The sequence below is a fragment of the Chelonia mydas genome, chromosome 2 (genome assembly GCF_015237465.2).
Source record: "Chelonia mydas isolate rCheMyd1 chromosome 2, rCheMyd1.pri.v2, whole genome shotgun sequence".
Classification (NCBI taxonomy): domain Eukaryota; kingdom Metazoa; phylum Chordata; order Testudines; family Cheloniidae; genus Chelonia; species Chelonia mydas.
The window spans coordinates 159456951-159475257 of NC_057850.1; positions in this window are offsets into that span (position 1 = coordinate 159456951).

Genomic DNA, 18307 nt, shown 5'->3' on the forward strand with positions numbered 1-18307 from the left:
TATGCAAGTTGCTTCCTAGTCAAAGTTTGATTGTGTGGTAGAAGGACAGCTTTAACTTTAGTGACCGTTCTACAAGTTAGTCTTCTCCATACGCAACCTAATCTCTTATTTTGAATGTATCCATGCAGCCTAGGAAGTTCAAGGTTTATATGTGGTTCGTAGAGCCTACATATAATACCTTGTTTATTTTTCTGACCTTTCTACCTGTGAAATGCTTGCCTTTATCAGTGGTGGGAGCAGCAGGGTTAACACCACTTTCATACACCGTTACTGCGTGAAACCTGCTTTTCATCTGATCCTGCTGAAGGTGCAAATCCAAACTCAGAATTAAATATGTCCTTATTCTAAAATGTATAAGTATAAAGAAAAGGAGTACTTGTGGCACCTTAGAGACTAACCAGTTTATTTGAGCATGAGCTTTCGTGAGCTACAGCTCACTTCATCGGATGCATAGCATATCGTGGAAACCGCAGAAGACATTATATACACACAGAGACCATGAAACAAAACTTCCTCCCACCCCACTCTCCTGCTGGTAACAGCTTATCTAAAGTGATCATCAAGTAGGGCCATTTCCAGCACAAATCCAGGTTTTCTCACCCTGCCCCCCCCCCCCCCACACACACATACAAACTCACTCTCCTGCTGGTAATAGCCCATCCCTCTTTGAAACCTCTCTTTATAATGCGCATGATAATCAAGGTGGGTCATTTCCAGCACTAATCCAGGTTTTCTCACCCCCCCCACACCCCCCTCCAAAAACCACACACACAAACTCACTCTCCTGCTGGCAATAGCTCATCTTACAATGTGCACAGCAATAATCCAAGTTTAACCAGAACGTCTTGGGGGGGGGGTTGTAGGAAAAAAACAAGGGGAGATAGGCTACCTTGCATAATGACTTAGCCACTCCCAGTCTCTATTCAAGCCCAAATTAATAGTATCCAATTTGCAAATGAATTCCAATTCAGCAGTTTCTCGCTGGAGTCTGGATTTGAAGTTTTTTTGCTTTAAGATAGCGACCCTCATGTCTGTGATTGCGTGACCAGAGAGATTGAAGTGTCCATTTATTCTTTTACGTAGAGACTTTACTTGCGCTATATTGATGACATCTTCATCATCTGGAGCCATGGAAAAGAAGCCCTTGAGGAATTCCACCATGATTTCAACAATTTCCATCCCACCATCAACCTCAGCCTGGTCCAGTCCACACAAGAGATCCACTTCCTGGACACTACAGTGCTAATAAACGATGGTCACATCAACACCACCCTATACCGGAAACCTACTGACCGCTATTCCTACCTACATGCCTCCAGCTTTCACCCTGACCACACCACACGATCCATCGTCTACAGCCAAGCTCTGCGATACAACCGCATTTGCTCCAACCCCTCAGACAGAGACAAACACCTACAAGATCTCTATCAAGCATTCTTACAACTACAATACCCACCTGCGGAAGTGAAGAAACAGACTGATAGAGCCAGAAGAGTTCCCAGAAGTCACAAATCAGATGTTAAGAATTATAACATTCATAAACCAGTCGGAGAACACTTCAATCTCTCTGGTCACGCAATCACAGACATGAGGGTCGCTATCTTAAAGCAAAAAAACTTCAAATCCAGACTCCAGCGAGAAACTGCTGAATAGGAATTCATTTGCAAATTGGATACTATTAATTTGGGCTTGAATAGAGACTGGGAGTGGCTAAGTCATTATGCAAGGTAGCCTATCTCCCCTTGTTTTTTTCCTACAACCCCCCCCCCAAGACGTTCTGGTTAAACTTGGATTATTGCTGTGCACATTGTAAGATGAGCTATTGCCAGCAGGAGAGTGAGTTTGTGTGTGTGGTTTTTGGAGGGGGGTGTGGGGGGGGGGTGAGAAAACCTGGATTAGTGCTGGAAATGATCCACCTTGATTATCATGCGCATTATAAAGAGAGGTTTCAAAGAGGGATGGGCTATTACCAGCAGGAGAGTGAGTTTGTATGTGTGTGGGGGGGGGGGGGGAAGGGTGAGAAAACCTGGATTTGTGCTGGAAATGGCCCTACTTGATGATCACTTTAGATAAGCTGTTACCAGCAGGAGAGTGGGGTGGGAGGAAGTTTTGTTTCATGGTCTCTGTGTGTATATAATGTCTTCTGCGGTTTCCACGATATGCTATGCATCCGATGAAGTGAGCTGTAGCTCACGAAAGCTCATGCTCAAATAAACTGGTTAGTCTCTAAGGTGCCACAAGTACTCCTTTTCTTTTTACGAATACAGACTAACACGGCTGTTACTCTGAAACCTGTATAAGTATAGTGCCTTCATTTGGATTGTCAGATTATCCACTTCCTCCTTGCAGAACTCACAAAGCCCTTCATAGATATTAAATTATTTTCAGTTAGCTGTTTCATAAACAGGTGACGATGAACACCAGTGTGCTTTTTTTATTGGTTTGTTTCCCAGTCTGCCACTTAAAGAGCAATGACACATTACTGTTTGATATTGCTTGCGGACAATAATTTGCAAACAATATGCTCGATGAGGTGTTTTATTCACATGAAAATAAATAATATCATAAAGCAAAGATTTTTCCCCCCCTTCTTTGGATTTGAACCTAATTTCAATATTTACAGAAGCTTGTCCTTTTTAAAATCTGTTCACTGGCTGCAGGATTTTCATTATGCTGGAAAATATTTTTTAAATGACTTGGCAGTGACTGATGTTGACAAAGAAATTTTATTGAAATCTGTTATTTTCATCACTGCTTTATTTCTGTGAAGTTAATGCCATAGAGTTTTCAAATTTCAGGGCATATGGAAAGAGAGAAAAATCCAATAGATTCAATAATAATAATAATGATAATAATAATAATAATAATAATAATTTATTATTATTATTATTAATAATAATAAAAATAATAATAATACTTGGCACTTACTTAGTTCCTTTAATACAAGGATTTCAAAGAACTTTGCAAAGGTAAGCATAATTATTCCCCTTTTTACAGAAGCATAGATCAGTTAGGTGATTTACTCAAGCCCCTTTCAAAATAGAAGCAGTGGCAGAGCTGGCCATAGTGCCAGGTTTCCTAACATCCAGACTACTGCTCCAATCAATTCCACTCTCTGGCTTGAAATTTCAAAAAGGGTTATTGTCTTCAAGGTAGAGTTCTGTTTGATAGTTTTGGTATTACATAGTATTGATGAGCAGGAATGAATCATAGAATCATAGAATTGTAGGGCTGGAAGGGACCTTCAGAGGTCATCTGGTCCAGCTTTTGCACTGAGGCAGGACCAAGTATACCTGGACAATTCCTGACAATTGTTTGACCAGCCTGTTCTTAAAATTTTCTAATGATGGGGATTCCACAACTATGCTTGGAAGCATAGGCATAGTTTGACTTCTGTATCTGGCACTGCAATGTTTATGGTCTTGGCAGAATTCTGTAATTTCTTTCCACATTTCATTCCAGCCTTCGTCACTTCTGCATTTCTCAAAGTACACTTTCATTTTCTTTATGATAGAGGAAGCTTTTGCAAGCATGATATTGATGCCTTGAAGTCCTTTGGTGTGACATGAACAACTTTCATGCTATGTTGAAAGATAATCATGCATGCAAGGAATGAAACTCCAGTCACGTGATGATAAAGGCCGTTTGCTTGCACGGACCACTTTTCATCTTGTTCGCTAAGACCTTTTAGACACCGCGTGATGGCAGGGTATTGCATTTTTACCGAAAACACGCTTCTCCACTTACATGCCCAACGCAAATCACTGGGCTGCATGATCTCTTGATGCGTAAGACCCAAAGCTGTCTGCATGTTGAGAAACATCTGATGATTGGGTGGCTCCGCAAAGACTGACTACAGTTTCTCAAATACATTTAGACAGCCCACCGCATTACATCTTTACAGCACACCATGATGACTCAGTTGAGTTTGAGTGCCATTCAGTGTACATAGGTTGCAAACGGATGGTTTTCTTTCATTCGCTGCGGAACCCCAGCTACATGTCCTGACATCACAGAAGCATCAATATAAAACTGAGCAACTATCGGCACAGTCTGCAATCCATTCATATCCAAAACTGTCTTCATGGCAACATAAATGCCATTTGCATTTTGGGAAGATAAGCAATTGATGAAGCACAGGAACTTTTCTTTAATCTCTAGGTTTTCTGCATACCTGATACAAACTGAAAGTTGCTCTGTCTTAAATGACCTGGCTTCATCTGCAATTACACCAAAAAAAAAAAAAAAAAACAGTCTTATTCGCTGCCTGTGCAATTTCTTTGCAAACCAAATCTGCAGCACTTCGTTTTGAAATTCAGGGCTTGTGTAATTAAAATAACTTGCCTTCGTTTTCTTGAAAGTTTTGTGAGACTTTGAAAAGAAATCACAAAATTCCTGGAAAGTCTCTTTCAATTTAGATTCCTTTCCCTCATCATGCCCTGATCTTTAAATATTCATGGTAAATAGGCCTAATGGCCTGTGATGGGATGTTAGATGGGGTGGGATCTGAGTTACCCAGGAAAGAATTTTCTGTAGTATCTGGCTGGTGAATCTTGCCCATATGCTCAGGGTTTAGCTGATTCCCATATTTGGGGTCAGGAAGGAATTTTCCTCCGGGGCAGATTGGAAGAGGCCCTGGAGGTTTTTCGCCTTCCTCTGTCGCGTGGGGCACGGGTCACTTGCTGGAGGATTCTCTGCTCCTTGAAGTCTTTAAACCACGATTTGAGGACTTCAATAGCTCAGACATAGGTGAGGTTTTTCGCAGGAGTGGATTCTGTGACCTGCATTGTGCAGGAGGTCAGACTAGATGATCATAATGGTCCCTTCTGACCTTAGTATCTATGAATCTATGAAAAGCTAACTCAATTTTCAAAAGTAACTCGACAATATCACAAACCTTAGTAAGGTAAGCCCAGTTTCTCTAAATGGTACCTTTATTACTTGCCAAAAGCTTTACTTCTGCTGATCCAGTTTCTTTGCTATGTTTGAAGCACTGCTACTTTTCCATACATAAACCTGGGAAATGGCATGATTAGCCAATTTTTCAGAGATTTCCTTCCAATCTTACACTCCTTTTTAGATAAATGAATCATCCAGATAGCCTGTTTCAGAGTGGACGTGACAGCAGGGAAAGCAGAATACAGCATCTTGTTGAACAGAAAATTCAATCCAAGGTAATTTGCTGTAATGGAAACCTGAAAAAAAAAGAATGGTTGTGTTTCTCAAACATCCTCCTTGGAAAATCAGGCAGATATGATTGATTAGGCCCATTGCTTTTTTCTTTGAGATCTGTAGGAACATTAACACTTCTCACGTCATCTTCTGTGATATCTGTGCTGAGAGAACCCATGCTCACTGCATCCAAAGATTCGAGACCTTCTTGCTGTACTTGTGATGATCAGGTGTCTGGATCTGAGGTTGGTGGTGGCAGAGCCCAACCTACAAGTGTTGTAAAATACTGCAGTGAATCAGCTGCCAACAGTTCAGCAGTCACTTTCACAAACAGCTTCTGAATGTCTGTTTTAGCTTTTCTCGGTTTTTAGATATGTCCATCAACAGACGCGACATGTGTGTGTGGGGAGGAGGCCACACAGGGTCACATGCCTCCTTTCCCCCAGATTTCTGTTTTCTATTTTTATTTCTTTTTCAGGGAGAGGGTTCAAAATGCATGAGTGCAAGGTAGCTTATTTCAAAACAGAGAACCCAGTAAGAGCGAGTTGCCCCTTTAGAGGTCTGGCTCATGGTGGTTCCAGCCAGGCCAATGGGGCCAATGGGGTCTTGCGTGGGGAGCAGATTCTGTGCCTGTCCAAGCATTGGGCCTGCCATGGAGTTACTGCTGGCCTCTAGGCCCGGGTACCTGCCCCAGAGTTTGTTCAGGTCTCCACAGGGAACTATGGGGGATTTAACCCGGCTATGAAGTGGCTAATGAGCAGGAGCCCCCACCTGAGAAGGGGGCTTGGAAGCCACAGCTGGAAACCACCCAGCCTCCAGCAACTTGGGGCAGGGCTGGGGCTGCTCCACTCCCAAGCGTAGGATTCCTGTTGACTCTGAGTCTGCTCTACTTGGTCACATGCTGCTACCAGCTGCGAGCTGCGCCCTGTGGGGAGAGAGAGGAGCATCAGCTGGGTGCTGCAGAGAGGGGACGCTGCTTTCTGGGAGGGGAGACTGTGCGTAAACGGGGGTCCTGCACACAGGGGACATAACTTGAGCTATTCAGGGGGGTGACTTTAAATTGTGCCCCACACCCCCCATCAACAGTTACACATTGCCTCTGGCCCTCATATTAGGAGTTGTGGTTGTGTAGAAAATGTGCTTTTTTTAAAAAAATCTGAATTGTAAAATACTGAACAAAAATCAGCATATACCATTTTGGGAGGCAATGCCTCTTCCCCACCCTTAATCTCTGCTCCTGCTTGGAAGCCTATTCCAGTGTTAACTACCTTTATAGTTAGAAAGTTTTTTTATTTTCCTAACATCTTACCTACATCTGCCTTGCTGCAGATTAAGCCAGTTTCTTCTTGTTCTACCTTCAACAGACATGAAGAACAGTTAATAACCAACCTCTTTATAACAGTTCTCCACATATTAGGTGACTGTCGTCAGGCCCCAATCAGTTTTTTTTTCTCAAGACTATTTTGTTTTGCCCATTTTTTTAAATAAGAGCATCCCACAAATACTTGTCCTTCCTGAAGTTAAACTGATCTGATGAGGAAACGTCCTTTCTGTCATTCAAACATCATTCCATCTTGTACCATGACATACTGTGTATATATAAGTATGGCATTTAATAATTAGGTGACATTATGTTGCAGTATTAACATCAAAACATTTATATTCAATACAATATGTAATCTTCATGCAAGAATATCTTCATGATACTCATCCACACCAACATGCAACTACCTTCTTTAACATAGCACTTTCAATGCAACAAGAATATCACCCAACAAGAATATCAATGCACATAATAAAGAATAGCAGACTGCCCTGCAAAACCTAAGGTCTGCATCAATTATGTATCTGGTTTTGTTTGGTAGTGTACATTATATAGCTACTCAGATATTTTGAAAGCCATAATATAAATATATATTTTGTGATAAAGTTAGAGATTCTTGAATGCGTAATCATCAGTTTTACATTTGTTTCTACATCTGGAGTGAAATCCTGGCATCACTGAACGAGTTTTGTCACTGACTTCACTGGAGACAGGATTTCACTCCTGGAGCATAATCTGTGAAGATACAGTGTGAATCTCATTCCTTTTTTATGTACAGCAAGGATTCTATATCTTCAGTAACTGTTTGTAGACTGTTACAGGTATGTGCACTGATCCAGCAAAGCACTTAAACATATATTTAACTTCAAGCATGCAAGTAAGCCCATTGCAACAGGTCTGCTCACTTGCCTAAAATTGAGTACATTCTGGATCAAGACCATAGATATAATTTTTTTTCATTTATATTCCTACTTTTATCTGCGGTCAATGAGTTCCTATCACACACTGTTTATTGGCACAGTATGATCAACTATAATATTCTTCAAAGATGAGCTGTTTCCCAAAGTAGATGATTTTCTCTTCGTTACCCTTCAGCACTCTCAGCAGCTTTTCTGGAAAAAAAAATTCCCTTGTGTTCTGCTGAATAACAATCTGAACGTGTTTAATTGTCTAGATACTAATTTTCTTAAATACATCTAGATCACAGATTTCTTTTGAATCTCAATAAACCAACATGCCATTCAGAACTCAGCTGGAATGAAACAAGAGGTTTTTTTTAAACAGAAACAAAAACAAAACAAAACATGCCAATTCACTTCAGCTGGCTCAGACTCTTCACTAACAGATGAGAGCAAAATAAATCCAGATTAATTTAATTTCTAACAAACAGTCTTCTTTCTTGTTTTACCTGACACGTTAAAATCACATTTCTCATGAACAGCATCATCCACTCTGTGTGGTGGTTATTTTAACCATTTCCCCCCAAAATTCTCAGTTAAATGATACAGCTACTAACTGGAATGTTTAAAGAATTTTAACTAAACCATTTGGTCAGTTCTTCCATAAAAATTTACAATAACCAGGATTTTCTTCTAGGTAGAATACAAATTCTTGCCTTCTTACAGAACAGAACTGGAGACGGCCTCATTATGCCATGTGTCTAGTAAAAACATTGAGCCATTTTGTTTTTTAACTTGCTACATAAATTGTACTTTCAAATAACATATTCACACATACAGAAAAAAAAATCACTGGTGTCTCTATATTGGGCATGTGTGTGTGTGTGTGTAATTACCCATTTAGTATCTAAATGTTTGTCTGCATGAGTGCAAATGTAACCCAAATGTAAAGGTCAGAGTGTATTATTTGGCCTCTGCCTGTTGCAGTTCTCAATTTCAGAATCTGGCTCTTAAGTTCTAGCTGTTGTGATTCATGCTTTGAGCACTGAAGGGCCCTGCTTTTGTCCCTAGTAGATTGGCCAAGATGGCGGTCATCAAACAAGTATGTGACCAATGGATGTGCTTGTGAATTTTTCAGGTGGAAATTAGGAAGCCAGTTTTGAAAATAAACTTAATTCAATATATACAGTCACAAAACACCTGAGATCTTCAAATCTCCTAACATTTTAAAACATTCCCTTTCCATTCTATTTTTAATGTATCTCCTCCCATATACATATTTGGGCAGTGTTTCAACTAACTTGTCCCCAAGATATGAATTACCAATTTGTTGGGTTTTAAAGTCCTCTCCAATGTTTCCATCTGTCTGAGCTCAATAGTAAATTGGTTCAGGACCTATGTTCAAAGTGTAGAAGAATATGTAGATTTGGGCTGACAGAGTTGGGGCTTTAATAGTCCCAGCTAGGTTTTGTAATCAATGAAGGGAAGTATTGCCTTATAGAAGTATTAGCTCAGACTCATTGTGGACTGCTTCAATATGGGCAGTGCATGGACCGGGTAGACAGGCTGTGTGCTCAGAAGATCAATGGAGGATAAGTGGAGGGATAATGGAGGGAAGTATTATCTACTCTGTTCTGCAGAGTGGCAGAAAAGTTGATTAATGATTTAAGTACGCTCAGAGGCAAATGCACTTCTTTGCCCTGCAGGGAAGTGGCTGATACATATGCAGAGTCACACATCTTCCAGCGCCTCTCCCTGCTTACTCCACCCGCAAACTTCTCCTCTGCCACAGAGTGCAGGAAGTCGCTGTGGACCACTGCTTCCCAAAGTACCTAGCGTGCCCTGGATGCAGTGGAATTAGTGTGGTATCCTGAAATCCTGAAGCCACACAAGTCCCACTGTGTCCATGGACTTTGCTCCCATGCAGGGCTGAATAAGAATCAGTCGGCTCACTTATATAGTGAGATCAACATTAACAGCCTAAAAATACACCACATAAGCACACAATGTGGAGCAGTTAATGTTGGTTTGAGAACTTTAATTTATTTTCATGTCTTGACTTTTTATTATTCTTATTAAATACCTAGCTCTTATATCGTGCTTTTTTTATCAGTAGATCTCAAAGCACTTAATCTCAGAATGCTTAATTTAGAAATTCTTTTAAATTAAATTCTTTGAAAGCATATGCATAGTAAACCTTAGAATATGAGTGTTTACAATTAGTGCCAAACAGCAAGGATGTGTAGGACTGTTTTTTTGTACAAGATTAAGGAATGGATCCCACATCTTAATGGGCTTCTGTGTCCTAATTTCTGTACCATTGAATACTATCTCTTAAGAGTCCCTAAGGGTAAGATACATTGTGAATTCCTTCATGGAAAATTAATTATTTTCCTTCTGACATGCTATATTGCTAGCTTGCCACCTTAGCAGTTACTTAAGAAACCTCTCAAATACAGAATGTCTGATGATATGAACACACAAGTTTTCAAACTTATCTTTTTTCTCTATCATTTCAATTACTGATGATATTTCCCCTCAAAGTTATAATTCCCTTCCCATCCCAGAATTTGTTTGTTCTGAAGAGCTTCTATGATTTATTCTCTCTCATACTAAGCTCTGCCATGTTGGCGGGTGTACTGTAGAATTTATTAAGTATTTTAAACAGCATTTGCTTAAATACTCTATTAGATAATCCGAGTAGTCAAGACTTCATTGAGACCAGGATTTCACCTTCTCTTTGCTTTATAACTTTTCTCTCAAATATTTACCCAGTGTCTGTCTATGCTTGGAAAGTGTAGGTCTTTCCCCCAGATATATTATTGGGATAATTCTTATGCCTATTTGTATATATTGCAGTAATTCTATGGAATACATAGTGTTCCCACCATCATTACTTCTCAGCAGGAAAATCCTGGGAGAACAAATGCAACCCCCACAACCTCAAAGGTGGACAGGGAGGTTGCCTGGTCAAGCAGGCTCCTTTAAGGGTTCCCCCATCTTTCAGGTTGAGTGAGCAGGAAAGGAGCGGGCCATTACATGAGCTGGCTGGAGGAGCTCGGGTAATCCCTTTTCCGCTGTGCACCAGGGGAAAGGTACATACGCCATGTCCTGCCAGACAGAGACCCCTCTTATGCCCAGAATTGGAAATGGGTTTAGGAGAAGATATCCCCTAATGAAGCTGGGGAAAGGGTTTGGGATTCTTAAAGTCTGGTACAAGACAAGCTTCCTTTCCCTACCTCCTTAACCCTTGTATAAGGGGAGGGCTCTTTGGTTCCAGAGACAGGCTGGGACTAGGTTTAGAGGGGTGGTCTGCTGACAGCAGTCCTCTAGTAGGTGGAAACAAATGAGGAAGGAATAATGACCTACACTGTATGATTTATTACTGGATAGTCCCCAGATGAGTGAAGCTAATAAAGTTGCAGACTAATCAAATTACATTCCTTACATCTTGTCTTTTTCCTGCATGTCTGGTAGGCTTGGCAACATGACCTTGATGATAGTGGATCAGTGCTCTGTCAAATCTACAGGTGAAGCAAGTACCGCAGTCAGTAACTACTCACAGAGAATGCCTTGCCTCCATGTATTTTGTGTTTAAACCAAGAGCCCTCAGATGAGGCTCACGGCCAACAAATCATAAGAGAGGTAATCTCTGAGGTAACCAGGAAACAAGCTGGTGGCCCCTGCTGATTTCAGGGAACTGGTATAGTGTCAGTTCATTTTTATCCTTATTAGTCTTGGCAGTCATCGTAATATTGTTTATTTGGAAGATGGCTAAACATAGCTGGAATACTGGTTCAGTGTCTTCAGTTAAAAATGGTTTGTTTTGTTCTTAATATGGAATTCCCAACATCAAACTCTATGAATATAGCAGCCCTGCTGTGCTGTTTGAATGTCAATAGTTTGTCTGTATATACAGTATACTGAAGATTCTTATGGACCATTGGTTGCTACCTCCCCTACATGGTCCATTAATGTTCAAGGTACATGCTACACATTTCACATTGGTAGATAAAATACTGAAATATCATTTCAAGCTGGCATTTACCCTGAGGAAATGCAAGTAATTGGAACAAGTATTTCGTACCCTGCAAAATGACTGATGGTAGTATCAGGGACTGAGTCATAATTTCTTCCAAACACCCCCATTTTCCTCTAGAGTTGTTAGCAAGTGTTTGGTAGATCATTAATTGCTGGTTTATTCTTGCTTAAAATGCTTGGACTGCAAACCCACCTGCTGTAAGTTTTGTATAATATACCACCGACAAGTCCCTTCTCAGCTTCTTTTTACTTCAAAAACAAAACGTAACAAAGACTTAAAGAAACTAACATACTTTTTTCTCTCGTTTTTGTTGCATTCTTACTGACACCCGCAAAGGGAAGTTGTCAGCATGACATACCCTGAAGAAGACTGTTATTAAGACGGTTATTGAGAGTGACAGAGGCTGCCAAAATGAGTAGTACAGACCCATAAAAGGATAGAGTAACTTTAAAAAATCTTCCAGAATTTGAAGAAAAATGGAAACAAAATTGAAGTATAAGTAGAGTTTGCATTTCAAAACAATGTTAATGCTTTGTACTGCAGGTGAGTCTATGAGAAGGGTAAATATGTCCATTTTTCCAATATGCAGATTTTTATGTATATATGCAATCAAATCCTTGATTCTTTAAATTATGAAGAATGAGATGAATGATCTGAGTCTTTTGTTTTGGTGTGGTGTTAGTGACAGTTGACTTTAGACACCAGCCTGGCCATTTCAGAAAAGTTCACGTAGTGTAATTTCAAACACGATCTATCACTGCCCTTTAAAAAGAATGCTTCTGCACACAGAGATTTGTCAATATGTTTTAATTAGTAATGATGTTAGTCTGGAGTTTTCAGTGTTAAACAAAAAACAAGAAAAAGAAGAATTAACTCTGTTAAAAACTGCAGGTCCAGATCCTCATCTGAAGTCAGTATGGAAATATACCAGCAGAATATCTGGCCATCAGTATTTTAGACCACTGTAGTAGTATTTTTAATAATGAATCTTTTTTTTCTTGCACTCTATACTCTTGAATTTTAGTCTGTAGTAAAACTTGCATACATACATACATACATATGATACTCTAGAGAAGCTAGCCTAGTGTAAGGATCCCCAGACAACCTTAACTCCAGGTGACTGAAGATTTTTAAGAGTACATCCAAGAAACTTGAGGGTGCAAAACCTCATAGGAATTTTGTATTTATCGAAAAACAACCCACCTAACGTTCTATTTCTTCACACTGAATTGTGGTGGATAGGTTGTTACTCCAAACTCTTCTTATTGTTGGTGCAGCATAAGATGGCTTTTATCCAGCTGTTTAACATTAGTAGATAGAACTGAGACAGTGCATTTCAGCCAGGTAAATTGGTCTAGTTACGATCTTTTCTTCCTACTTAACAAGGCTTTTGGGATTGCACCCAGATTACCTTGGCTGGCTGAGAAGTTTTGCAACTGAAGCAATTGTTAAATGGTCTGTAGCCATCAGTTAGGGAAGTGATACATGAGGTGTCTTGTATTTGGCTCTATGCCTGACAAGTAAGGTATTTGCTGCTGTCCTCCTCAAGAAAGCTGCAGTGCTGCCATAGTACCCATCATTTATTTTTATTTCTGAACAAAGCAATACATGTGTATAAAGGCATGCAATCACAAGTTCGGTTAAAATCAAGATGCATTTACTATTGCATATATAACAAATTCCATATTTTGATAATCATACAATAGTTTTATTGTATGCCTCTTGTTGCTTAGCTGTATGCATAAGTAGATGAGCCATAGAATGCACCTAAAACATTTGAATCCCTCTCAATTTTCTTATCTCTTTATAGATGAGGTCTTTATTGACTACCTGCCAAAAGTGTTCATGTTTAAGTACAGTATCAGAATAAAAAATTCCCCGAAGTGTATGTCTATTAATGAGACAAAACCAGATTTAGACATGGTTCAAAGAGAAGCAACTCGGTTGGCTTCAGTGGAATTACACCCAATTACTCTCTCTTACATTCAGTCCTGGTGTATGTACAAGAAACTACTGGAATAGAATAAAGGGTTGTGCTATTGATTATTCGTGGATCAACTCAGCTGGGGTGGGGGGAAATGGGCTGGGCAGATGAGGGAGAGCAAGACTATGCAAAACAGGATGTTAGTCTCTAAGGTGCCACAAGTACTCCTTTTCTTTTTGAGGATGTTGTTTGCATGCTAAGTTTTTTCCATAACAAATTAATTAGCTCAACATTTTCACAAAGCTTGGTCATTTTTATACTGACTTCAGGTTGAGTTTTGTATGTTTTAATATGAAATATTTTAATGAATGTTTTATAAAACTCCTGAAAACAGGAATTTATAATGAAACTGCTAAAACAACTGTAGCTATAGCAAGTGGTGTGATATTTTCTAACTTGTTCAATTCCTGAATTGTATAAAAATGCTAGTTTTGCAGACATGGCCATTAGTTTGGACAGACACTCTAGCAGCTAGAGCAAGAGTGGGCAAACTTTTTGGGCCGGGAGCCTCATCAGGGTGCGAAACTGTATGGACAACTGGGTAGGGAAGGCTGTGCCTTCCCAAACAGCCTGGCCCTCCCACTTCCCACCCTTGACTGCCCCCCTCAGAACCTCTGCCCCATCCAACCACCCCCTGCTCCCTGTCCCCTAACTGTCCACCGGGCCTCTCCACCCCTTATCCAACCCCCACCCCCTTACCATGCCTCTCAGAGCAGCAGGAGCTCGCAGCCCAGCCGGAGCCAGCCGCGCTACCCGCATGGCGGCATCACTACGGGGGCAGGGGAGACAGCAGGGGAGGGCCTGGGGCCAGCCTCCCCAGCCAGGACCTCAAGGGCCAGGCAGGACGGTCCTGCAGGCCGGATGTGGCCCACGGGCCGTAGTTTTCCCACCTCTGAACTAGAGGCATCCTGAGGTAAGATTATCTCAGGTGCCAAAATGGTTTTACATTCTCCCCCCGCATCACACCCCGATTTTGCTATCTCCAGCTCCACTGTTTGAAAAAAATCATTTAGGTTAAGCTGAGCAATGGATGAGGAAGAGACTTACTGAGATTCTTATATAGACTTTAAGGGCAGACTAGATTATTGTGATAGTCTGCACAATACAGAGACATTCCCATTGTCTATTAAGGTACCAGTACTTTCAAGGTGGCAGAACCTCATTCCTTTGTCTAGGGTGAGGTAACCTCACCCAGCCTGACAGACACACCTTGATAATGTAATGCCCAATATGTTTGTAATTTTGAATTTGTCATCAGTACATAATAATATTAATGATCAGTATGTTATTAGCTTTTTATTTATGTCTTCTATGACACCTTTTAGATACAGGTTATGACATTAGTAAGTTGGGGTACACTTAACTGGTCAGGCTTGCTGAAACTCACTACCAGATACCAGTGAGCCCCTGCCCTCTTGCATTGGGATCCAATTCTGTTGGGTCACAACAGGTCATTGAACTTCACCCACTGATTTCTCCATTAAGCCCATAACTTCTTGAGCTACAGCATGTATTTTAGAAAGCTATACAGTCTTGATTTAAAAACTTCAATTGATGGACAATCCAATACATCCCTATATAAATTTTTCCAAATGGTTAATGATCCTCAGGGTTAAAAACTGTTTTTTTATTTCTAATCTAGAAATCTTCTTCATCTTCCAACCATTGTATCTTGTTATGCCTTTTCCTGCTAAATTAAAGAACCATATCAGAAATTTGTTACCCATGGAGGTACTTGTAGACCAGGATCAAGTCACTTCTTAACCTTCTCTTGGATAAATTAAAAAGATTGAGATTCTGTAGTCTCTCATTATACCTTGAATTGTTCAAGTAGCTCTTTTCAGAACCCTTTCTAATTTTTCAGTATCCTTTTTGAAGTGTGGACACCAGAACCATATTCAGTACTCCAGGAATGGTCTCACTAATGCTTTATACAAAGGTATTGTCACCTCCCTACTTCTATCTGATATTCCTCTGTTTATACTTCAAAGGATCACATTTGCTCTGTTAGCTACAGCATCACACTGGGAGCTCATGTTCAAGTCATTATTTTCCATGATCCCTAAGTGACCTATTTTTGTTCCTAGATGTACAACCCTGAATGTGACTATGTTAAAATATGTCATGAACAAATGAGCCTATTGTTAAGAATGGCCCTACTGAGTCAAACCAAGCCCGGTATCCTGTCTTTCGACAGTGGCCAGGTGCCCCAGAGGGAATTAACAGAACAGGTAATCATCAAGTGATCTATCCCCTGTCACCCATTCCCAGCTTCTGGCAAATAGAGGCTAGGGACACCATCCCTGCCCCTTCTGGCTAATAGCCATTGATGGACCTATTCTCCATGAACTTATCTAGTTCTTTTTTGAACCTTGTTATAGTCTTGGCCTTCACAACGTCCTCTGGCAAAGAGTTCCACAGACTGACTGTTCATTATGTGAAAAAATACTTTGTTTGTTTTAAACCTGCCACCTATTAGTTTCATTCTGTGATCCATAGTTCTTGTGGTTATGAGAAGGAGTAGATAACACTTCTTTATTTACTTTCTTCACACCAGTCATGATTTTATAGACCTCAGTCATATCCCCCCTTAGTCATCTCTTTTCCAAGCTGAAAAGTCACAGTCTTGTTGTTGACCTATGACCTTGTCTCATATCTCATGATTTACAACCAAGGCAGGTCAGTCTGTGTAATTGACCAGTCTCTATCATCATTTACAACTCTGCCAATTTTTGTCATAAGTAGATCTGACCTGCATAATTTTATATATTCTTTCAGATTATTCTTAAAGATATTAAGAACATAAGAATGGCCATACTGGGTCAGACTAATGATCCATCTAGCCCACTATCCCATCTTCTGACAGTGGCCAATCCCAGACGCTTCAGAGAGAATGAACAGAACAGGGTAATTATCGAGTGATCCATCCACCTTCATCCAATTTCAGCATTTGGCAGTCAGAGGTTTAGGGACACCCAGAGCATGAGGTTGCAACCCTGACCGTATTGGCTAGTGCACATTGATGGATCTTTCGTCCATGAATGTATCTAACCTTTTTTGAATGCAGTTATACTTGTGGCCTTCATAGCATCCTCTGGCAATGAGTTCCACAGTTGTCTATGTGTTGTGAGGAAAAAGTGCTTCCTTTTGTTTGTTTTAAACCTGCTGCCTCTTAATTTAATTGGTAACCCCTAGTTCTTGTGTTATGAGAAGGAGTAAATAACACTTCCTTATTTACTTTCTCCACACCAATCACGATTTTATAGTCCTCAGTCATAGCCGCCCCTTCTCTCCCACCCCCACCCCCCGGCTCATTGTCTTTTTTCCAAGCTGAAAAGTCCCAGTCTTATTAATCTCTCCTCATATGGAAACCCATTCCATACCCCTAATATTTTTTGTTGCCCTTTTCTGAACCTTTTCCAATCCCAATGGGGTAACCTGGACTGCATGCAGTATTGAAGGGTTTATAGAGTGGCATTATGATATTTACTGCCCTATTATCTATCCCTTTTCTAATGGTTCCTAACATTCTGTTAGCTTTATTAACTGCCTCTGCACATTGAGTAGATGTTTTCAGAGAACTATCAACAATGACTCCAAGGTCTTTCTTGAGTGGAAACATCTAATTTAGATCCCATAATTTAGTATGTATCGTTGGGATTATGTTTTCCAATGTGCATTACTTTGCGCTTATCAACATTGAATGTCATCCACCATTTTGTTGCCCAGTCACCAACTTTTATGAGATCCCTTTGTAACTTTTCACAGTCAGCTTTGGACCTAACTATCTTGAGTAATTTTTATGTTGTCTGCAAGCTTTTCCACCTCACTGTTTTCCAGAAAATCTTTAACTATACTATCATATTTTAATTATTTACTGATTATGTCTCATATCCAACACAGGATTAGTGTAAGGCTAATTGGCCTATAGTTATCTAGGTCATAGAGTTTACCTTACCCTTTTTAAATATTGGCACAACATTAGCTTTTTCCAGTCTTCTGGAACTGTCCCTTTGCTCCAAGACTTATTAAAATCAACATTAATGGTTTAGACAACTCAGCCAATTATTTAATAGTCTTTGTTGCAAGTTATCTAATGCAAGTTAGTTATAAATTACTTGTCTGTGCTGTCTGCATTGTCTGGTAAATCAAGTTAACTCTTGTAGTCCTATAATAGCTTCTGAGTAGTCTGGAATGCTTTTGAAGTCTATGAATTTGTCATTTTCTTAGGGACAGAATGAGTGTCCACAAGATACCCTATTCCAGTTTAATTTGATTTACAATACTTAAATTTAGTTGATCCTATTAGACCAGAAAGCAATGAGCAACTTAAACTCACAGGACTCTACACAACAGGTCCACCCTGTTTTTCCAGCCAGACTGTGGGCCAGATTTGAAAAAGAAGCATCATGTTTGCGTAAATTACCCCACTTAGTTCTCCTTACACATAGAGAAGCTGTAAGCCTGTCTAAGGGAGGCTGAGGGCAGCTATACACTATAAAGTTTTCACAGTATAGCCATGTTGCTTAGGGTTAGGATTGTTTTTTTTTTTCCTTTCTACACCAGCAAAACCCCTAGTGTAGAGGCTGTAACATGTTACACCAGCATAAAAGTGCTTTTGCCAGTGTATCTGATTTTGCTCTCTGAACTGTAATAATCTATATTAGCTAAAGCACTTTTTTTGCCAGTATAAAGGTACATCTACACTAGGAGGGTTTGCCTCTATCGCTTATACAGGTGTAGCCATGGTGGCAAATAGACCTAGAATAGACCTGGCCTAAGTGAGAGTATACAAGTATAAATTAATATAAAGGGGGAAGTAGGGTCTAACTTAAACCACCTTATGCTTCTTTTTCAAATCTGGCCCACAGTCTGGCTGGAAAACG